The sequence below is a fragment of the Tachypleus tridentatus genome, chromosome 3, assembly GCF_004210375.1.
Source record: "Tachypleus tridentatus isolate NWPU-2018 chromosome 3, ASM421037v1, whole genome shotgun sequence".
NCBI lineage: Eukaryota > Metazoa > Arthropoda > Merostomata > Xiphosura > Limulidae > Tachypleus > Tachypleus tridentatus.
The window spans coordinates 53,237,119-53,262,291 of NC_134827.1; the positions used below are offsets into that span (position 1 = coordinate 53,237,119).

The following is a 25,173-nucleotide window of genomic DNA, read 5'->3' on the forward strand; positions in this document are numbered from 1 at the left end:
GACTGAGATATCAAATGTTACATGTTTCTAGTTAGTAAAATCAAGGTGTTACATGTTTTTAGTCAGACTAGTAAAATCTAGCTGTCACATGTTTCTAGTTAGACCAGTAAAATCAAGGTGTTACATGTTTCCCGTTAGTAAAATCAAGGTGTTACATGTTTTTAGTCAGACTAGTAAAATCAAGCTGTTACATGTTTCTAGTTAGACCAGTAAAATCAAGGTGTTACATGTTTCTAGTTAGACCAGTAAAATCAAGGTTTTTTATCAGAATTTTTAAGAAATAATTCATAACTTCAGAGAAAAATTATTATACCTTTCAATATGCACGAAAACTAATAGTTTTTATATCTGTATATACGTATGTTTGTTTCAGTCCCATGGAACAAAGAAATGCCAAAACGGATCTGTGTACTCAATTTGCGGATGTATCCTACAACGTACATACGTTGGTATATATTGTCAGTTATCAATAAACTATATTAAATATTTGTACAGAAAACAGTAATAATAATAGAAATCGAACCACTTGTGATTAATTTGCTTTTGTGATTGAACTGTTTATCATAAATATTTGTATAAAGAAATATGAAATAAAAATCGTACCGTAGACCAGAGTGAACGCTCTTATGATATGAAACATACAGCTAGGCTAAATTGTTGGTGCTTTGGACTCGTGTCCGAAGATGTTGAGACGGATCAAAATGGCGACTGTTGATATTGTAGACCCCATGCCCGTGTTCCTCTTTGTTCGTTCCTGGGCATGTTGTTCTGTCTTGGGAAAAGCCATTTTAACACACATATGTCAGTAACATGATCATCTCTTGTGGAGTTAAAGCATTCTCAACGTCTGTTACTTTGAGGTTCGTAGAATCTCTGGTCCCACCTATCACAGAAGCTAGGTTCTTTTTTTAAATCTTAACGCTCAAAGTTTATATTTAATAATACAGGCTAATGATGGCTTTACTGTCTTGAAAGTGTTACATGTTCTACAGTAATGTCTGTGAGGTGAATACTAAACTGATATCCATCACCATAGTTGTGGATTTTTCAATAAACATCACATGTCATTTAAATAAATAAATCATTTTCATTGAAATTAGGCCATATTTTGTTATGTTGACAACAACTAGTTATAGATTTCCCCAAACAAATCGTGACGTGACAGTCTTATAGATTTTATTTTAACACAAACACAACAAACGTAATAAATATTTATTGTGATGAACGAAGTAATACTTTGATTGAAAAAACAGAGTTGTTGTTTTCTTCCCGATTTCTAAAAACAAAACAAAAAACTTACGTGATAGGAAAAAAAATATATTATTTTTGAAATCTGCACAGCTGAATTATGGGAAATCTGTTATTAAAACCAACACATTTTATGAAGTTTAAATTAGGCCTGTGTTTTTAAGCGGAAAGCTGTACATTGTTCTGTTGACACTGTGTCCCTCGTAATAAACAAACACCTAATCCTAACGTTATAAACCCTTAAGGCCAAGCATAGCCAGGTGGTTAAGGCACTCGACTCGTAATCTGAGGGTCGCGGGTTCGAATGCCCATCACACCAAACATGCTCGCTCTTTCAGCCGTGGGGGCGTTATAATATTAGGTCAATCCCACTATTCGTTGATAACATAGTAGCCCAAGAGTTGGCGGTGGGTGGTGATGACTAACTGCCTTCCCTCTAGTCTTACACTGCTAAATTAAGGACGGGTAGCGCAGATAGCCCTCGTGTAGCTTTGCGCGAAATTCAAAACAAATGAAACAAAAACAAATAAACCCTCAAAAATAGACTGAACCATTATCGAGCAAAATGGTGAAAATAACATCGAACTTGCGATTTTGTGTTTTCTGTCTGAAATTTCGTATCTCTGTGTTCTTCGTGGTTCAAGTATTGTGAGACTGAAAGCGGATATGCCGGCGAGATAGCTACACGCTGGGTCTCTGTGCTAGCCGTCTGTAGTTTTCTATTGACAGACTAGAGCAGGGGTGTGCAACAGGCGGCCCGCGGGCCACAACCCGGCCCGCCAAGCCATTTAGTGTGGCCCTAGTTGTTGTAATCTAACCATGTGGCCTGATCTGTAATCCAACGCAAATGGAATATTTTTAAAAGCATCGATCCTACGGGATTCCCAGGCTTCGACTCGACAAACTTCTAAAATTATCTTTGCTAGAGAGGAGCAGGCCGAATTCGATTGGTCGGCCTCCTTAGGGCATGAATAGGTGACGTACACTAGCACTATTGTCTACGACTCAACGTCATGTCCTGAACCTCGCCTTCGCCCGCTGGCGACAATTTTCCCTAACCTCTGCTGTCCGTCATTCATTATTGGTGAAAATTTTATTACCTTTTACAGTTACTACAAGAGATTGAAGGTAAATTGATTATTATTTAGCATATTGTTGTGACTTTACTGAATTTATTAAAATTTTTGGTTTCAGATGCATCTGATTCTATGTACAGTGTGACCTCGTTATTCGCGGGGTTACGTTCTTTACCCTCCGCGAATAGCGAAAACCGCGAATATTGGACGCAGTTTTAAAACGTATATGTATGCGATTATATACTATATGAAATGCTTCCCAAACACTAATGATACTTATACTCATTGATGCAGTTATAATGTAGCAATATTGCATACTGTTATGTATTTCACTAAATTGTACCGTGCGTTACCGGGCTGTGCTTTGCCGTTTGCGTTGTTGGGGAAGCTGAGGCAGTCAGCCAATAGCAGTCAATCTTGTTTGGTGAAGACGACAATTGATAAAACGGCTTGATTGAGTAAATACAACAGAAATCTCCTCGAAAAGCCCTTTCAGTCTCTGTGACCTACAAAACGCAGTTCGCGCATAACCCGCGAATATGCGGGGCCGCGAATGGCGAACCGCGAATAGGCGAGGTCACACTGTATTTTGCTATTCTCAATTAATTTAAGTACCAGAAGGCTATGATCGGGATGCCAATTTAGAAACATGTGTTTCTGTCCATAAGAGGTTCCATGTGTAAATAAATTCTATGTTTTTTCTACTTTGCTATTTTCGTGAGAATAATTTTTGTTTTGATTTCAGGGCTAGTAAAATGTCAGCAGTTAAGAAACGAAAAATTGATGATGAGGGAAGGTTATTCAACAGTGAATGGTGCACAAAATATCTTGTTGTCCCACATAATCAAGGTGTTGTCTGCCTCGTCTGTCAAACTACAATTGCAGTCATGAAAGAGTACAATATTAAGCGACATTACGCAACTAAGCACTCCTCCCAGTTTGATGAAATTGTTGGTCAGGCACGAAAGGACAAAATTGAACATTTAAAACATCCTTTGAAAAGCAACAAGGTGTTTTTACCACTTTCAAGAAAAATTCAGAACTGGTGACAAAACTGAGTTTTAAGCTTTGTGAATGTATGGCAGAAAAGGGAATATTATTAAAAATTGTTTAATAATATTCACAGAATATGCATGTCCAGAGAAAAAATATTTGGTGGAGCAAACTAGCCTTTCCCGCTTTACTGTCTCACGCAGGACAAAAGATCTTTCAGAGGACATCAAAGAAACTTTGAAAGAGAGATTGAATTCGTGTGAAGCTTTCAGTCTGGCTTTGGATGAAAGCACTGATATCAATGACACATCCCAACTTGTCATTTTCATCAGAGCTGTTACTGCAGGCTTTGATGTTTTCGAAGAGTTTTTAGATATGGCAAGCCTTTCCTCCACAACCACAGGACAGGATATTTGTGAACAAGTGCTTAAGGTTGTAGAAAAGTTTGAACTGAATCCTTATAAATTATGTGGTGTTACAACAGATGGTGCTCCTTCCATGACAGGTAGGACAAATGGATTCACCAAGAAATTTCTAACTGCAATTGGAGCACAAGACGTAGTTGTAAGCCATTGCATTATTCACCAAGAGAGCTTGTGCACCAAAGTTCTGGATTTTGCAGAAGTCATGAAAAATGTCGTCCAATGCGTAAATTATATTCGAACACGAGGATTAAATCATCGACAATTTAAAACTTTTTTAGATGAGCTGGACAGTGAGTATTCAGATGTTTTGTACTTCTCTGCTGTACGTTGGCTTAGTAGAGCTGCTACTTTGAAGAGATTCTGGAATCTGCGAGAGGAGATTAAGTTCTTCATGGAGAGCAAACGTCAGAATGTGGACTTCTTGAGCAATGAGAACTGGCTGAATGACTTAGCATTCCTCACAGACATTACACAGCATCTGTCTGATTTAAACTTAAAACTACAAGGGAAAAGTCAACTTGTGAATAAGTTGTTTGAGCATATTTGTGCTTTTGAGAAGAAATTGGAACTTTTCCAGGTTCAGTTGAGAAGAGCCATATTGACCCATTTTACATGTCTTGCAACCAGGAAACTGGAATTTCCTAATCTGGATTGCACCAAATATGGAACCAGTGTACAAAAGCTGCGTGATGAGTTTGCAAACAGATTTCCAGATTTCAGACAAACTGAAATTAGATTGAAATTGTTCGCTCAACCTTTTGATTTGGCAGTGGAAGACAGTCCTGATGATTGCCAAATGGAACTCATTGAACTGCAGGCTGACATGGACACTAAAAGGAAATTCTCTGAAAACAGTTTGCTAGACTTTTACAAACTCTGTGTACGTGAAAAGTTTCCCAATTTGTCCCGTCATGCACAAAGAATTGCCTCCCTTTTTGGTAGCACCTACTGCTGTGAGCAATTTTTCTCCAAAATGAAGCTCATCAAAACCAAATGTAGAAGTCAGCTGACTGATGAACATTTGACCAGTCAGTTAAGAGTGGCAATCACTTCTGTCAAAGCTGATATTGACAAGCTCTGCAAGGACTCTAAATTTCAAGTGTCGCACTAAAATGATCACTCATGCAAAATATAAAATATTATTGCTTGCATTTTGAGAATTTTTTTAATTTATTGTGCATGTACACGAATAAGCTTGTTTTTTAAGTGGCCCCGCTTGATTGATGAAGTTGGTTATATGGCACACCGACGAAAAATGTTGCACACCCCTGGACTAGAGCGTAGGCAGTAACCACGGCCAGCTCGTAGGCTACTCTTATGGAATATAGAGGTCTTCTTATCACACTTACAACGCATTGAAGATCCCTAAAGGCGGAATGTGATACTTCGGAAAAGATACGCAAGCCAACCATACTACGAAAGAAGTGTGTATGTGTGTTTTCTTATAACAAAGTCACATCTGGCTATCTGCTAAGTCCACCGAGGGGAATCGAACCCCTGATCTTAACGAGGTAAATCTGTAGACTTACCGCTGTATCATCGGGAAACACTGAATAAGGAATAGATGATATATTAATAAATATACCTGAAACTAAACAGTAAATTATTATCTATTAACAGGATACCACAGTTTTTTATATAATATAAAGACCCACATCTCTTTGTGTTTCGTCCATTTTAAAACCGAAGTCTTTCTTTCACCAAGAAAAGTTTAAAATCACTCGTATACCTTAGTAGTTCTTGTTATGTGGTAGACAGAACTCTATTCTGTAGCATGGTGTAAACATGATTTCTTTAGCAAGAAACAAATCTTAACAATGACTTTATAACGTAAGGGTCCGCCGTGTACTAAACGTTAACCATGACTTTGTAAGGTAATGCCCCACTGTGTATTAAATGTTATGTTAACCATGACTTTGTAAGGTAAGGCCCCACTGTGTATTAAATGTTATGTTAACCATGACTTTGTAAGGTAAGGCCCCACTGTGTATTAAATGTTATGTTAACCATGACTTTGTAAGGTAAATTCATTATTCTATAACGTGTAAAACATCATTTTCCGAAGTAAAGTCTTTACTCTAAATCATGTGTCAAACACGATTTTCCAAAGCATATACTGCACAACATGTGTTAAACATGACTTTCTGAAGTATCGACTTTATAACATGTGTCAAACATGACTTTCTGAAGTATCTACTTTATAACGTGTAAACATGACTTTCTGAAGTATTTACTTTATAACATATGTCAAACATGATTTACAGAAGTATTTACTTTATAACGTGTAAACATGACTTTCTGAAGTATCTACTTTATAACATATGTCAAACATGACTTTCTGAAGTATTTACTTTATAACATATGTCAAACATGACTTTCTGAAACATCTACTTTATAACATGTACTAAACATGACTTTCTAAACTAAAGTCCATACTCTGTGAGGTGTCAATCTGTAACATGTACTAAACATGACTTTCTAAACTAAAGTCCATACTCTGTGAGGTGTCAATCTGTAACATGTACTAAACATGACTTTCTAAACTAAAGTCCATACTCTGTGAGGTGTCAATCTGTAACATGTACTAAACATGACTTTCTAAAGTAAAGTTCTTACTCTGTGAGGTGTCAATCTGTAACATGTACTAAACATGACTTTCTAAACTAAAATCCTTATTCTGTGAGGTGTCAATCTGTAACATGTACTAAACATGACTTTCTAAAGTAAAGTATTTACTCTGTGAGGTGTCAATCTGTAACATGTACTAAACATGACTTTCTAAAGTAAAGTATTTACACTGTGAGGTGTCAATCTGTAACATGTACTAAACATGACTTTCTAAAGTAAAGTATTTACTCTGTGAGGTGTCAATCTGTAACATGTACTAAACACAACTTTCTAAACTAAAGTCCTTACTCTGTGAGGTGTCAATCTGTAACATGTACTAAACATGACTTTCTAAAGTAAAGTATTTACTCTGTGAGGTGTCAATCTGTAACATGTACTAAACATGACTTTCTAAAGTAAAGTATTTACTCTGTGAGATGTCAATCTGTAACATGTACTAAACATGACTTTCTAAACTAAAATCCTTACTCTGTGAGATGTCAATCTGTTACATGTACTAAACATGACTTTCTAAAGTAAAGTATTTACTCTGTGAGGTGTCAATCTGTAACATGTACTAAACATGACTTTCTAAAGTAAAGTTCTTACTCTGTGAGATGTCAATCTGTAACATGTACTAAACATGACTTTCTAAAGTAAAGTATTTACTCTGTGAGGTGTCAATCTGTAACATGTACTAAACATGACTTTCTAAAGTAAAGTATTTACTCTGTGAGGTGTCAATCTGTAACATGTACTAAACACAACTTTCTAAACTAAAGTCCTTACTCTGTGAGGTGTCAATCTGTAACATGTACTAAACATGACTTTCTAAAGTAAAGTATTTACTCTGTGAGGTGTCAATCTGTAACATGTACTAAACATGACTTTCTAAAGTAAAGTATTTACTCTGTGAGATGTCAATCTGTAACATGTACTAAACATGACTTTCTAAACTAAAATCGTTACCCTGTGAGATGTCAATCTGTTACATGTACTAAACATGACTTTCTAAAGTAAAGTATTTACTCTGTGAGGTGTCAATCTGTAACATGTACTAAACATGACTTTCTAAAGTAAAGTTCTTACTCTGTGAGATGTCAATCTGTAACATGTACTAAACATGACTTTCTAAAGTAAAGTATTTACTCTGTGAGGTTTCAATCTGTAACATGTACTAAACATGACTTTCTAAAGTAAAGTACTTACTCTGTGAGGTGTCAATCTGTAACATGTACTAAACACGACTTTCTAAAGTAAAGTATTTACTCTGTGAGGTGTCAATTTGTAACATGTACTAAACATGACTTTCTAAAGTAAAGTATTTACTCTGTGAGGTGTCAATCTGTAACATGTACTAAACATGACTTTCTAAAGTAAAGTATTTACTCTGTGAGATGTCAATCTGTAACATGTACTAAACATGACTTTCTAAAGTAAAGTATTTACTCTGTGAGGTGTCAATCTGTAACATGTACTAAATATGACTTTCTAAAGTAAAGTATTTACTCTGTGAGGTGTCAATCTGTAACATGTACTAAACACAACTTTCTAAACTAAAGTCCTTACCCTGTGAGGTGTCAATCTGTAACATGTACTAAACATGACTTTCTAAAGTAAAGTATTTACTCTGTGAGGTGTCAATCTGTAACATGTACTAAACATGACTTTCTAAAGTAAAGTATTTACTCTGTGAGGTGTCAATCTGTAACATGTACTAAACATGACTTTCTAAACTAAAGTCCATATTCTGTGAGGTGTCAATCTGTAACATGTACTAAACATGACTTTCTAAAGTAAAGTTCTTACTCTGTGAGGTGTCAATCTGTAACATGTACTAAACATGACTTTCTAAACTAAAATCCTTATTCTGTGAGGTGTCAATCTGTAACATGTACTAAACATGACTTTCTAAAGCCTTTACTCTATAACGTGCTAAACATGTCTTTCTGCGAAATCAGTGATTGTTTAGCTCGTGTAATCCATATAATTTTTAAAAATATTACCACAAAAAAAATATTTTAAATTTGATAAGGTTTTCTCTGACAAAACACTTGTATAGTTCAATAGCAAAGTTTTGATGAAAAAACAAAATTCCTCTTATTACAAAAGGGGGTTTCCCTCACCCTATCACCACCGTTGAATGAACATTAAAGTAACTGTTTAATGAAGGTAAGTATTCTTGTCTCGTGTTTACTGAGATGTGCAAATTCTTGAGTCTCCGGTATTTTCCTAATGAACTGCATTTGTATTTCGTGGTGACTTGATATTCTTATTCTTTAACAAAACAAACGTCACTGATTCAGAACGGAAACAGTGTCTTTTAAACATAGTTTGTTAGCCTAATAAGATAGTTACTTGAAACTAGAAGTTGCTACGAACTGTAATTACTGTCAGTCTTTCTCTCTCTCATAAATTAACAAGTGTAAATACGACGCTAAACTTACCTGAAGCTCTAAGTTATTAAATTACAAATGTTGTTAAATTCCTTTGTAACGTCGTTTCATCTGAATACATTTCCCCAGATGCAAAACAGAACTGAGAAATGTCTTTTAAAAGTATTAAGATTCTAATTCGCGTATATTTTTTTAGAATTATTTTTCAGGATTTTCTTCGAGTAAATCAAGGTCCACAAAATTGTTTTTTTCTCGCTTGCGATCTCTAAATGATAGTTACCAAACAAACTACTGATTAGAAACGACCAGTAACAAGTCTAACAAATCCCGATTTTGTTCTGAGACACATTTAAAGGAATTCGGTTAATAACGAAGTTCTTTTAAAGATAACAATTTAGGTTTTCAAAATATCTTCATTTATTATGGTTGGTAAGTATAAATACTATTAACTATTATTTTTTGCAGGTGAAATTGTTAGGCCTTTAATGAATGGGTCATATCTAGGGAAATTCATTGGTATTCTGGTGCTCTCTTTAGCACCACAAACAAGACTTCTCTTTACAGTAATACGAATTGTCATAGCTATATTAATGTTTTATTTTTTTAGCGATTGAAGGAATCATTGATGAACCAATATCTTAATTTCTTCAGTAATTGGTAGAACCATCGATGAATCAATGTCTTAATTTCTTCAGTAATTAGTAGAATCATTGATGAGTTAATGTCTTAATTTCTTTAGTGTGTGTAAGAGTCATTGATGAATCAATATCTTAATTTCTTTAGGGATTGGTAGAATCATTAATGAACCAATGTCTTAATTTCTTCAGTGATTGGTAAAATAACTGATGAACCAATATTTTAATATCTTTCGGGATTGGTAGAATAATTGAAGAATCAATGTCTTTATTTCTTCAGTAATTGGTAGAATAATTGATGAACCAATGTCTTAATTTTTTCAATAATTGGTAGAATCGCTGCAGAACTATTGCCATATTCTTCTCAGTTGGTGGTATAATATCTTTGTGTTGTAATATTCTATCCTACTTGGTTAAGAAATAAATTCTCCAGGTGGAAGAATATCACATTCTCTCCAGTAGTTGGCAGAATCACACGTAAACCAATGTATCATTTTCTTCAATGATTGATAGAGAAATTCTTGTTCTTTTCAGTAACTACAGACGAAGCAGTACACTTCTATAATCACTGATTGGTACGATTTCTAAATATTACAATACGCTGCTGTCATCAGTGGTTGGTAATTTATATGCAAAAACGGCTCGTTTGGGCTGAGAAAACACTTTACATAGAAGAGCGAACAACGTTTCGACCTTCTTCGGTCATCGTCAGGTTCACAAAGAAAGAGGTAACTGACCGGAAGCTGACCACATGTTTGAAAGGGGTTGTGTAACTGTGTGTCGAAATGTAGAGGGCGGTATTAGATGTTTGAATATATAATTTTATTATATTAATATAGGTATAAAGGCGTTCCTTTATATTGGTTTATTTTGGGTTTAAGTTGTTGTATAAGTAAGGCTTCTTTAATTTTACGTTTGTTTATGTTTGTTTCTTTATTTAGTATTTGAGTGTTTTCTATGGTTATGTTGTGTTTATTTGACTTGCAGTGTTCGAAAACGTGTGAAGGTGACTTTTATGTTCTTTGAATCTGGTTTCCATTTTCTACTTGTTTCTCAATATAGAAGTCGTGGCAGTTATCACATTGTATTTTATAAATAATGTTGGTGTGGTGTTTGTCAGTGTAGTTTTTACATAGTATAGACCTCAGTTTTGTGCCGGGTTTTTGAATAAATTTGGTATTAATTGGAATGTCATATTTTGTTACTAATTTTTGCCAAATGTTGGTTATTTGTTTGCTGATGTCGGGAATATATGGTATACAGCAGTATATGGTTTCGTGGTTTTTTGATTCGTGAGCTGTATTTACTTTAGTTGGTTGATTTTGCTTTCTGTCTAGGTGTGTGCGTATAATGTTTTCTACGGTTTGTGGAGGAAACTTATTGATGTTGGTGAAGTATTGTTTTATTTTGTCTAATTCATCGTTAATTTTATCTGGTGAGCATAGTTTTATGGCTGTGTTTATTTGGTTTCTTAGTATGTTGAGTTTTTGTTTTGTTTCATGTGCTGAGTCCCAAGGAATGTATAGTCCAGTATGGGTGATTTTTCAGTGGATTTCTGTTTGAAATTGTGTATCAGTTCTTGTAATTTTGAGGTTAAGAAATGATATTTGATTGTTTTCTTCCTGTTCACATGTGAAGTTGATGTTGGGATGTATAGAGTTAATGTGATTGAAAAATTAAGTATGTGTTCTGTAGATTTGAATCCCACAACCGTGTCATCTACATATCTATACCAGTATAGTGGTGGATGTAATGCTGTGTTAATTGCTTGTGTTTCAACTTGTGTCATAAAATATTGGCTAGAACTGGTGATACTGGGTTGCCCATGCTTAGGCCGTTTGTTTGTATATAGTTTTGGTTGTTGAACATGAAGTTTGTCTTTATCGTGGTGAATTCTATGAGGGTTGCTAACTGGTTACTGGGAATTTCTATAGTTGGGTTAGGGTCTCGGATATAGAGTTCTAAGGCTATCCCAGGTAAAATTACAAATTTATATTTTCCAGAAACACCTAAAAACAACATCTTAAACGATTTTTTCAAAGAATTTTCTCACAAAACCATCAACATAATTTCACAAAACAGAAAACTGAAAACAACCTTACAAAAGAGACATTAATTGCATAAAAAACCTAAAACAAGACAAAAACATAAAAATTCTAAAAGCAGATAAAGGTAACGCTATAGTCATAATGAACACGAATGAATACATCCAAAAATGAATAACATCCTATCAGACACGAACAAATTTAAACCAATACACACAAATCCAACAAAGACACACGAGACGCAACTGAACAAATTACTACTACAAATGAAAAAAGCCAACACAATTTCACAAACACTTTATTCCTACCTACGTAAAACCGACTCACGCACACCGCAAATATACGGCATCCCCAAACCTCATAAACCAGATTGTCCATTACGACCAATAATGTCCACATATGAATCGTTTAATTACAACCTTGGTAAATACATAGCATGGGCATTCTCCAAATATGTAACATCAGCCAGCTCATTTATCAAAGATTCTTTTAATTTCAAGTCTAATCTAAATCAACTTAATCATAAAGCCTTAATGGCCAGTTTCGATGTTATATCCCTCTTTACAGAAGTTCCAACCACTGAAGCCTGCAAGATAGCCTTAGAACTCTATATCCGAGACCCTAACCCAACTATAGAAATTCCCAGTAACCAGTTAGCAACCCTCATAGAATTCACCACGATAAAGACAAACTTCATGTTCAACAACCAAAACTATATACAAACAAACGGCCTAAGCATGGGCAACCCAGTATCACCAGTTCTAGCCAATATTTTTATGACACAAGTTGAAACACAAGCAATTAACACAGCATTACATCCACCACTATACTGGTATAGATATGTAGATGACACGGTTGCGGGATTCAAATCTACAGAACACATACTTAATTTTTTCAATCACATTAACTCTATACATCCCAACATCAACTTCACATGTGAATAGGAAGAAAACAATCAAATATCATTTCCTAACCTCAAAATTACAAGAACTGATACACAATTTCAAACAGAAATCCACTGAAAAATCACCCATACTGGACTATACATTCCTTGGGACTCAGCACATGAAACAAAACAAAAACTCAACATACTAAGAAACCAAATAAACACAGCCATAAAACTATGCTCACCAGATAAAATTAACGATGAATTAGACAAAATAAAACAATACTTCACCAACATCAATAAGTTTCCTACACAAACCGTAGAAAACATTATACGCACACATCTAGACAGAAAGCAAAATCAACCAACTAAAGTAAATACAGCTCACGAATCAAAAAACCACGAAACCATATACTGCTGTATACCATATATTCCCGACATCAGCAAACAAATAACCAACATTTGGCAAAAATTAGTAACAAAATATGACATTCCAATTAATACCAAATTTATTCAAAAACCCGGCACAAAACTGAGGTCTATACTATGTAAAAACTACACTGACAAACACCACACCAACATTATTTATAAAATACAATGTGATAACTGCCACGACTTCTATATTGGAGAAACAAGTAGAAAAATGGAAACCAGATTCAAAGAACATAAAAAAGTCACCTTCACACGTTTTCGAACACTGCAAGTCAAATAAACACAACATAACCATAGAAAACACTCAAATACTAAATAAAGAAACAAACATAAACAAACGTAAAATTAAAGAAGCCTTACTTATACAACAACTTAAACCCAAAATAAACCAATATAAAGGAACGCCTTTATACCTATATTAATATAATAAAATTATATATTCAAACATCTAATACCGCCCTCTACATTTCGACACACAGTTACACAACCCCTTTCAAACATGTGGTCAGCTTCCGGTCAGTTACCTCTTTCTTTGTGAACCTGACGATGACCGAAGAAGGTCGAAACGTTGTTCGCTCTTCTATGTAAAGTGTTTTCTCAGCCCAAACGAGCCGTTTTTGCATATAAATTTCTCAACAAGTGGGTTTCTCGTCATCACTGAGTGGTTGGTAATGTTCCTAAATAGTTCAATACCTGACTACCATCAGTGGTGGTAAATGTATCTAAATTTCGCAATGTCCTGCTGTCATCAGAGGTTGGTAATGTTTCTAAATATTACAGTACCCTGCTATCATTTGTGGTTGGTAATGTTTCTGAATAGTTCAATACCCTGCCAGAGGCCCACGTTTGCAACAGCATTGTTGCAACATCTTACTATAGACTGACTTACAACGCAATACTCCGTATTTCGATGGGCTATCTGGGCAGAGCGAAATAACAAAATAATGTCCCGTTATCTATTAAATGGAACAATAAACAAAAGGTAAAAATTTTACACTTCGGATATTCAAGATTCAGACAACCAGAAAAATCACTGAGGTATGTGCAACAACCATTTCTTTACCACAAAACATAATTTTATATGCAAGCACGCCCTTCCCAACAATAGCACAATTTTCACTTAGACTATACGTGACGGTTTGATCATATGTTTTATAACGTAGTTTGTAAATATAGTACTAAACAAAGTTATTAAAACTTGTTTTTTAAATAAAGGGTACACTTTCTATATATATAGTTTATATCAGCACAATTTTAACACTTTTAATATGCAATACTTCCCATAAGAGTCTGTTTTAAAATAAAATGTTCATTCTTTCTAAATTTTGTTCAAAAATGTACGAATAAAACGATTGCTATACTAATACAGATAGCCAGCCGCCAATGGGTCGTCATTTCTTCTAATTTTCTTTAAGTTCTGAGAATGTGACAATTTCTATGGAAAGAAAAGAAAGAGTTATATCGGGTTGGTTTTGTAAAACCCGTGTCGACCTCTAACTTTTACAAAATCCTGATTTAAAATTTGAAATGAGTAAATTAAAAGAAATATAGAAAAAATAAAACAAATCGAAAGATACCATCACAGAAAGCTAGGTTCACTCTGTCTGTTGTATATTTTGTCGTATCACTTTAAGAACGCTTGGAGAAAGCTAGGCCTACTCCGTCTCTTGTAAGTTTTTCGTATCACTTTAAAAACACTTGCAGAAACTTAGGCCCACTTTTTTTGTTGTAGATATTGGTTATCTTTAATAACACACACAATTTATCTACTTCGATAAAGACAAATTGAAGCTTGTAGAAAGTAGAGATATGTTCCAAGCACAAGAACTAAGTTACTGAGTGTAGTAACTTATTGATCATGCGCAGTTCGTTTGTTTTCGTTTTTATTACTACATAACAATCATTTGGTGTGCGACGTCTGAAGGACTAACAATCAGTGATGACGAGAAAACTCACTTGTAGAGTTATATATGTAAAAACGGCTGGTATGGGTAGAGAAAGCATTATGTAGAGGAGCGAACATCGTTTCGACTTTCTTCGGTCATCGTCAGATTCATAAAGAAAGAAAGAGATAACAACTCAAGCCCAAAATAAACCAACACAAAGGAACACCTTTATACCTATATTAATAAATATAATCAAACATCTAAGCACGCCCTCTACATTCCTACACTCAGTTACACAACCCCTTCAAACTTGTGATCAACTATCGGTCAGTTACGTCTTTCTTTCTTTGTGAACCTGACTATGACCGAAGAAGGTCGAAACGTTGTTCACTCTTCTACATAAAAAAAATTCTCAACCCATACCAGCCGTTTTTACATATACATTGAACGACTAACATATCGGTATATTTGTTTCAGAATTTCGCTCAAAGCTACAATTGGGATTTCTGCAAATAGCCAACACAGATTTTGAAATGATGAACTAAAGAAAAATTAGTTAGTCATTGATGTCCAGCATCAATGTCTGGGCTACCCTATTCTAACTATCTCGGTAGTAAGTATATGGGCTTATAATGCTTTGTACAAGTTTCGATACTTACAGCGGGCTAATCGTGCAGCTACATTTTTATATGTTAAAATTTAAAAACTTATTTTGTTTAACCAGACTGTACGGTTATTATACCGCGCCCACGACCCCAAGTGTGCAGAACAGAAAATATAAAATAACAATATCCTATTTTAGACTCGATTTTTTCTTCAAATTTAAACGTTTGCGTTAATTTACCATTGGAGTAAGCTCTATATACAACTGTTGGCAAAGATATTACATTTAAGTGAAAGAAAATATACACACAGAGATTACAAAAGAGAAAGTATAGAGGTCGCTGACTTCGCCGTTTAGTCCACTTGTGATTCATGTTAATGAATTTCAAATTCTTCATTAAACTTGAAACAGTAACACTAATAAGTGGGCAAGCCGGTTAAAACTGCTGCCCTGAACCTCCTTATCATGTTATACCTTCCCCATTTTCATCAGAATGTTTATATCATCAAATGGACTATTAAAATTCAAGTACACTAAAACAATCAACTCTAAATATTGTTTTTCTCCAAACAAATAAAACAAAACTAGTATTCCATTTGATAAATACATTAATAATAAATTTCCACATGTTTCTAAATAAATCATTATTTAATTACACATTATTTTGATAAAAGCGAACGTTTAATTAAACATTGTTTCTATAACAACCAACAGCTCTTCCCGTTGTTTCCATAACAATCAATTTTTTTCGCGTCGTTTCCACAAGAATCAACATTTTTTTCACATTGTTTCCGTAAGAATCAACAATCATTTTTTTTTCAGATTATTTCCATTAAAATCAACATTTTTTTCACATTGTTTCCATAAGAACCAACAATCATTTTTCTTCAGGTTATTTCCATAAGAATCAATATCATTTTCACATTGTTTTTGTTGGAATGAATTATGTATAATTTCCATAAACATCAACATTCCAAAACCATTTTTGATATAAACTTCAACAGACATCATTTTAATATGCTTCAATTAGTTACCAAAAGTTTTCCCATATCAACCGTGACGTCACAGAATATAATCTCGCAAACTTACATTTGTGTCGTGATGTCACGAACTTGTGAAAAATAATATTCATATTATATGAAACGGTTATCGCTTTGCCTGGTTGGTGTGTCTTACGTGAGTAAAATAAATTACGTTACGTTCATTTGCAAGCTAAAAAAAACAACTTAATATTAACTTAAGATTAACTCTTGAAACAGTAATGTTTAACAGACGACATTTAGAACAAAAATGTAAATAATCAGTATGTGTCAGTTATTTACGTTTGCTTACAATCGCAAGATTATATGATAAGTTAATTGTGGTCTGCCCAACAAAGGTATCGAAACTCGATTTTTAATACTCTCTGGCCTGCCATAAGGGAGGACACAAAAATTTAATGTTTGTGTTATGCGACACAATCAGAAACAAATATAACTTTGTTGTGTGTGTGTCTGTTTTCTTATAGCAAAGCCACATTGAGCTATCTACTGAGTCCACCGAGGGGAATCGAACCTTTTATTTTAGCGTTGTAAATTTGTAGATTTACAATCAGCTGTACCAATATAGCTTTGCTAAAGACACTTTAGTTAAGTTTTCTACGGGTATTGAAGTCCTGTTTTTAACGTCGTTAGCCTGCAGACTTAATCACAACATTTCTATTCGTCCAACGATACTTTCGCTTCAGGATTACCGACTGGATCAGTCCTGTTAAATATCCCTGAAGTTCTGGATGTACTTTATGCGGGAAGTAAGAGAGTTCGTCAGTTATTTACACAGAGTTCCTAATACAGATACATTTATAAATTATATTTAACATAAACCCAACAGTGCCAACAGAAAAGGAATGCGTTGTTTCTAAAATGTTTGCCTCATCGTTAATTTATTTCAAACACCAGAGGGCCCTTAGCGAGGCAAAGAAAAATAACATAAAACCTTGTACAGTTCAGCCATTAAAGTTACTACCAGGCGATTTATCGGTTGTCTCACTTGATGTGTAATGTGTACGTCCATACGCACTTGGTGCTGTAAAATGTTTTAGGTTTTCATGCACACTTTAATGGCAGCACTTACGTTTTGAAGGGAAAATAAAAGATAGGGCGACGATTTTATAAGTCACAGAGAAAGATTTTTGATTGCAATTAAGCACAAACTCACACAGTGGGCTATTTATGTTCAACCCACAACGAGTATCGAAACCCGAATTCTAGCAGAGAGAGAAAAGAAAGAAGTTCACGCTGGATGACCGCAGCTTATTTTAAACACCAAGCTGCACAGTTAATCACGTTCTTTTCCAGAGCGGGTATCGAGACCTGATTTTTAGTGTTGTAAGTCCTAAGGGTTAGTGGCAGATTCTTATTACTGGCAGACTCTCTAGTTCTGTAACCAGAAACTCAAACACTTGTAGTAATTTTATTAGTTTTTTTTTCTAACTCTTGCAATGGGAAGGGTGTGTCCTAGTGTGTCGCGTGCTCGGACTGCAAATTTAAGGTTTCATGGTTCGCAACCAGTCAACGTAAAAAAGAAATTACACTATACATTTTGGGGCACCCAATGTGATCTTCAAATAACGTTATTCTATTGGAGCAGTTCAAGGATCAGGGGTTTATACTATTGACCTTTCTCTCTAGTCTCTTAGGTTAACATACTAGTCTCTCAGTTTAATATACTAGTCTCTCAGTTTAACATACTAGTCTCTCAGTTTAATATACTAGTCTCTCAGTTTAACATACTAGTCTCTCAGTTTAATATACTAGTCTCTCAGTTTAACATACTAGTCTCTCAGTTTAATATACTAGTCTCTCAGTTTAACATACTAGTCTCTCAATTTAATATACTAGTCTCTCAGTTTAACATACTAGTCTCTCAGTTTAATATACTAGTCTCTCAGTGTAACATACTAGTCTTTCAGTTTAACATACTAGTCTCTCAGTTTAACATACTAGTCTCTCAGTTTAACATACTAGTCTCTCAGTTTAACATACTAGTCTCTCAGTGTAACATACTAGTCTCTCAGTTTAACATACTAGTCTCTCAGTTTAATATACTAGTCTCTCAGTTTAACATACTAGTCTCTCAGTTTAACATACTAGTCTCTCAGTTTAACATACTAGTCTCTCAGTGTAACATACTAGTCTCTCAGTTTAACATACTAGTATCTCAGTGTAACATACTAGTCTCTCAGTTTAACATACTAGTCTCTCAGTTTAATATACTAGTCTCTCAGTTTAACATACTAGTCTCTCAGTGTAAGATACTAGTCTCTCAGTTTAATATACTAGTCTCTCAGTTTAACATACTAGTCTCTCAGTGTAAGATACTAGTCTCTCAGTTTAACATACTAGTATCTCAGTTTAATATACTAGTCTCTCAGTTTAACATACTAGTCTCTCAGTTTAATATACTAGTCTCTCAGTTTAACATACTAGTCTCTCAGTGTAACATACTATTCTCTCAGTTTAACATACTAGTCTCTCAGTTTAACATACTAGTCTCTCAGTTTAAGATACTAGTCTCTCAGTTTAACATACTAGTCTCTCAGTGTAACATACTAGTCTCTCAGTTTAACATACTAGTCTCTCAGTTTAATATACTAGTCTCTCAGTTTAACATACTAGTCTCTCAGTTTAATATACTAGTCTCTCAGTTTAACATACTGGTCTCTCAGTTTAACATACTTGTCTCTCAGTTTAACATACTAGTCTCTCAGTTTAATATACTAGTCTCTCAGTGCAACATACTAGTCTCTCAGTTTAACATACTAGTCTCTCAGTTTAACATACTAGTCTCTCAGTGTAACATACTAGTCTCTCAGTTTAACATACTAGTCTCTCAGTTTAACATACTAGTCTCTCAGTGTAACATACTAGTCTCTCAGTTTAACATACTAGTCTCTCAGTTTAATATACTAGTCTCTCAGTTTAACATACTAGTCTCTCAGTGTAACATACTAGTCTCTCAGTTTAACATACTAGTCTCTCAGTGTAACATACTAGTCTCTCAGTTTAACATACTAGTCTCTCAGTTTAATGTACTAGTCTCTCAGTTTAACATACTAGTCTCTCAGTTTAATATACTAGTCTCTCAGTTTAACATACTAGTCTCTCAGTGTAACATACTAGTCTCTCAGTTTAACATACTAGTCTCTCAGTTTAATATACTAGTCTCTCAGTTTAACATACTAGTCTCTCAGTTTAATATACTAGTCTCTCAGTGTAACATACTAGTCTCTCAGTTTAACATACTAGTCTCTCAGTTTAATATACTAGTCTCTCAGTTTAACATACTAGTCTCTCAGTGTAACATACTAGTCTCTCAGTTTAACATACTAGTCTCTCAGTGTAACATACTAGTCTCTCAGTTTAACATACTAGTCTCTCAGTTTAACATACTAGTCTCTCAGTTTGTATACTAGTCTCTCAGTTTAACATACTAGTCTCTCAGTTTAACATACTAGTCTCTCAGTTTAACATACTAGTCTCTCAGTTTAACATACTGGTCTCTCAGTTTAACATACTAGTCTCTCAGTTTAACATACTAGTCTCTCAGTTTAACATACTAGTCTCTCAGTTTAATATACTAGTCTCTCAGTTTAACATACTAGTCTCTCAGTGTAACATACTAGTCTCTCAGTTTAACATACTAGTCTCTCAGTTTAATATACTAGTCTCTCAGTTTAACATACTAGTCTCTCAGTGTAACATACTAGTCTCTCAGTTTAACATACTAGTCTCTCAGTGTAACATACTAGTCTCTCAGTTTAACATACTAGTCTCTCAGTTTAATATACTAGTCTCTCAGTGTAACATACTAGTCTCTCAGTTTAACATACTAGTCTCTCAGTTTAATATACTAGTCTCTCAGTTTAACATACTAGTCTCTCAGTGTAACATACTAGTCTCTCAGTTTAACATACTAGTCTCTCAGTGTAACATACTAGTCTCTCAGTTTAACATACTAGTCTCTCAGTGTAACATACTAGTCTCTCAGTTTAACATACTAGTCTCTCAGTTTAACATACTAGTCTCTCAGTTTAATATACTAGTCTCTCAGTTTAACATACTAGTCTCTCAGTGTAACATACTAGTCTCTCAGTTTAACATACTAGTCTCTCAGTGTAACATACTAGTCTCTCAGTTTAACATACTAGTCTCTCAGTTTAATATACTAGTCTCTCAGTTTAACATACTAGTCTCTCAGTTTAACATACTAGTCTCTCAGTTTAACATACTAGTCTCTCAGTGTAACATACTAGTCTCTCAGTTTAACATACTGGTCTCTCAGTTTAACATACTAGTCTCTCAGTTTAACATACTAGTCTCTCAGTTTGTATACTGGTCTCTCAGTGTAACATACTAGTCTCTCAGTGTTAACATACTAGTCTCTCAGTTTAATGCACTAGTCTCTCAGTTTAACATACTAGTCTCTCAGTTTTGTATACTAGTCTCTCAGTTTAAAATACTAGTCTCTCAGTGTAAGATACTGGTCTCTCAGTTTAACATACTAGTCTCTCAGTGTAAGATACTAGTCTCTCAGTTTAACATACTAGTATCTCAGTTTAATATACTAGTCTCTCAGTTTAACATACTAGTCTCTCAGTTTAACATACTAGTCTCTCAGTTTAATATACTAGTCTCTCAGTTTAACATACTAGTCTCTCAGTGTAACATACTAGTCTCTCAGTTAAACATACTAGTCTCTCAGTTTAATATACTAGTCTCTCAGTTTAACATACTAGTCTCTCAGTTTAATATACTAGTCTCTCAGTTTAACATACTAGTCTCTCAGTGTAACATACTTGTCTCTCAGTGTAACATACTAGTCTCTCAGTTTAACATACTAGTCTCTCAGTGTAACATACTAGTCTCTCAGTTTAACATACTAGTCTCTCAGTTTGTATACTAGTCTCTCAGTTTAACATACTGGTCTCTCAGTGTAACATACTAGTCTCTCAGTTTAACATACTAGTCTCTCAGTTTAACATACTAGTCTCTCAGTTTAATGTACTAGTCTCTCAGTTTAACATACTGGTCTCTCAGTTTAATATACTAGTCTCTCAGTTTAACATACTAGTCTCTCAGTGTAAGATACTAGTCTCTCAGTTTAACATACTATTCTCTCAGTTTAATATACTAGTCTCTCAGTTTAACATACTAGTCTCTCAGTGTAACATACTAGTCTCTCAGTTTAACATACTAGTCTCTCAGTTTAACATACTAGTCTCTCAGTTTAACATACTAGTCTCTCAGTGTAACATACTAGTCTCTCAGTTTAACATACTAGTCTCTCAGTTTAATATACTAGTCTCTCAGTTTAACATACTAGTCTCTCAGTTTAACATACTAGTCTCTCAGTTTAACATACTAGTCTCTCAGTTTAACATACTAGTCTCTCAGTTTAATATACTAGTCTCTCAGTTTAACATACTAGTCTCTCAGTTTAACATACTAGTCTCTCAGTTTAACATACTAGTCTCTCAGTTTAATGTACTAGTCTCTCAGTTTAACATACTAGTCTCTCAGTTTAATATACTAGTCTCTCAGTTTAACATACTAGTCTCTCAGTGTAACATACTGGTCTCTCAGTTTAACATACTAGTCTCTCAGTTTAATATACTAGTCTCTCAGTGTAACATACTGGTCTCTCAGTTGTAAGATACTAGTCTCTCAGTTTAACATACTAGTCTCTCAGTGTAACATACTAGTCTCTCAGTTTAACATACTAGTCTCTCAGTTTAACATACTAGTCTCTCAGTTTAACATACTAGTCTCTCAGTTTAACATACTAGTCTCTCAGTTTAACATACTAGTCTCTCAGTTTAACATACTAGTCTCTCAGTTTAATATACTAGTCTCTCAGTTTAACATACTAGTCTCTCAGTGTAACATACTAGTCTCTCAGTTTAACATACTAGTCTCTCAGTTTAATATACTAGTCTCTCAGTTTAACATACTAGTCTCTCAGTTTAACATACTAGTCTCTCAGTTTAACATACTAGTCTCTCAGTTTAACATACTAGTCTCTCAGTTTAACATACTAGTCTCTCAGTTTAACATACTAGTCTCTCAGTTTAACATACTAGTCTCTCAGTTTAACATACTAGTCTCTCAGTTTTTAACATACTAGTCTCTCAGTTTAACATACTAGTCTCTCAGTTTAACATACTAGTCTCTCAGTTTAACATACTAGTCTCTCAGTTTAACATACTAGTCTCTCAGTTTAACATACTAGTCTCTCAGTTTAACATACTAGTCTCTCAGTTTAACATACTAGTCTCTCAGTTTAATATACTAGTCTCTCAGTTTAACATACTAGTCTCTCAGTGTAAGATACTCTCTCAGTTTAATATACTAGTCTCTCAGTTTAACATACTAGTCTCTCAGTTTAACATACTAGTCTCTCAGTTTAACATACTAGTCTCTCAGTTTAATATACTAGTCTCTCAGTTTAACATACTAGTCTCTCAGTTTAACATACTAGTCTCTCAGTTTAACATACTAGTCTCTCAGTTTAACATACTAGTCTCTCAGTTTAACATACTAGTCTCTCAGTTTAACATACTAGTCTCTCAGTTTAACATACTAGTCTCTCAGTTTAACATACTAGTCTCTCAGTGTAACATACTAGTCTCTCAGTTTAACATACTAGTCTCTCAGTTTAATATACTGTCTCTCTCAGTTTAACATACTAGTCTCTCAGTTTAATATACTAGTCTCTCAGTTTAAGATACTGGTCTCTCAGTTTAACATACTTGTCTCTCAGTTTAACATACTAGTCTCTCAGTTTAATATACTAGTCTCTCAGTGCAACATACTAGTCTCTCAGTTTAACATACTAGTCTCTCAGTTTAACATACTAGTCTCTCAGTGTAACATACTAGTCTCTCAGTGTAACATACTAGTCTCTCAGTTTAACATACTAGTCTCTCAGTTTAACATACTAGTCTCTCAGTTTAACATACTGGTTTCTCAGTGTAACATACTAGTCTCTCAGTTTAACATACTAGTCTCTCAGTGTAACATACTAGTCTCTCAGTTTAACATACTAGTCTCTCAGTTTAACATACTAGTCTCTCAGTTTAACATACTGGTCTCTCAGTTTAATATACTAGTCTCTCAGTTTAACATACTGGTCTCTCAGTGTAAGTCTCTCAGTTTAACATACTAGTCTCTCAGTTTAACATACTAGTCTCTCAGTTTAACATACTAGTCTCTCAGTTTAACATACTCTCTCAGTTTAACATACTAGTCTCTCAGTTTAACATACTAGTCTCTCAGTTTAACATACTAGTCTCTCAGTTTAACATACTAGTCTCTCAGTTTAACATACTAGTCTCTCAGTTTAACATACTAGTCTCTCAGTTTAACATACTAGTCTCTCAGTTTAACATACTAGTCTCTCAGTTTAACATACTAGTCTCTCAGTTTAACATACTAGTCTCTCAGTTTAACATACTAGTCTCTCAGTTTAACATACTAGTCTCTCAGTTTGTAGTTTAACATACTAGTCTCTCAGTTTAACATACTGGTCTCTCAGTTTAACATACTAGTCTCTCAGTTTAATATACTAGTCTCTCAGTTTAACATACTAGTCTCTCAGTTTAACATACTAGTCTCTCAGTTTAACATACTAGTCTCTCAGTTTAACATACTAGTCTCTCAGTTTAACATACTAGTCTCTCAGTTTAACATACTAGTCTCTCAGTTTAACATACTAGTCTCTCAGTTTAACATACTAGTCTCTCAGTTTAACATACTAGTCTCTCAGTTTAACATACTAGTCTCTCAGTTTAACATACTAGTCTCTCAGTTTAACATACTAGTCTCTCAGTTTAACATACTAGTCTCTCAGTTTAACATACTAGTCTCTCAGTTTAACATACTAGTCTCTCAGTTTAACATACTAGTCTCTCAGTTTAACATACTAGTCTCTCAGTTTAACATACTAGTCTCTCAGTTTAACATACTGGTCTCTCAGTTTAACATACTAGTCTCTCAGTTTAACATACTAGTCTCTCAGTTTAACATACTAGTCTCTCAGTTTAACATACTAGTCTCTCAGTTTAACATACTAGTCTCTCAGTTTAACATACTAGTCTCTCAGTTTAACATACTAGTCTCTCAGTTTAACATACTAGTCTCTCAGTTTAACATACTAGTCTCTCAGTTTAACATACTAGTCTCTCAGTTTAACATACTAGTCTCTCAGTTTAACATACTAGTCTCTCAGTTTAACATACTAGTCTCTCAGTTTAACATACTAGTCTCTCAGTTTAACATACTAGTCTCTCAGTTTAACATACTAGTCTCTCAGTTTAACATACTGGTCTCTCAGTTTAACATACTAGTCTCTCAGTTTAACATACTAGTCTCTCAGTTTAACATACTAGTCTCTCAGTTTAACATACTAGTCTCTCAGTTTAACATACTAGTCTCTCAGTTTAACATACTAGTCTCTCAGTTTAACATACTGGTCTCTCAGTTTAACATACTAGTCTCTCAGTTTAACATACTAGTCTCTCAGTTTAACATACTAGTCTCTCAGTTTAACATACTAGTCTCTCAGTTTAACATACTAGTCTCTCAGTTTAACATACTGGTCTCTCAGTTTAACATACTAGTCTCTCAGTTTAACATACTAGTCTCTCAGTTTAACATACTAGTCTCTCAGTTTAACATACTAGTCTCTCAGTTTAACATACTAGTCTCTCAGTTTAACATACTAGTCTCTCAGTTTAACATACTAGTCTCTCAGTTTAACATACTAGTCTCTCAGTTTAACATACTAGTCTCTCAGTTTAACATACTAGTCTCTCAGTTTAACATACTAGTCTCTCAGTTTAACATACTAGTCTCTCAGTTTAACATACTAGTCTCTCAGTTTAACATACTAGTCTCTCAGT

At 34.3% G+C, this 25,173-nt stretch overlaps 1 protein-coding gene across 2 annotated transcripts in view; it reads left to right on the plus strand.

The window, feature by feature from the left end:
* The window catches only part of LOC143246863 (uncharacterized), a 214,954-nt gene extending 214,347 nt beyond the window's left edge, over positions 1-607 (plus strand). For both annotated transcript variants that reach the window (XM_076494097.1, XM_076494098.1), the window contains one exon: positions 374-607. The gene's annotated coding sequence lies outside the window, so the exon portion shown is untranslated. The remainder of the gene's footprint in view (positions 1-373) is intronic.
* Positions 608-25,173: the final 24,566 nt, after the last annotated feature.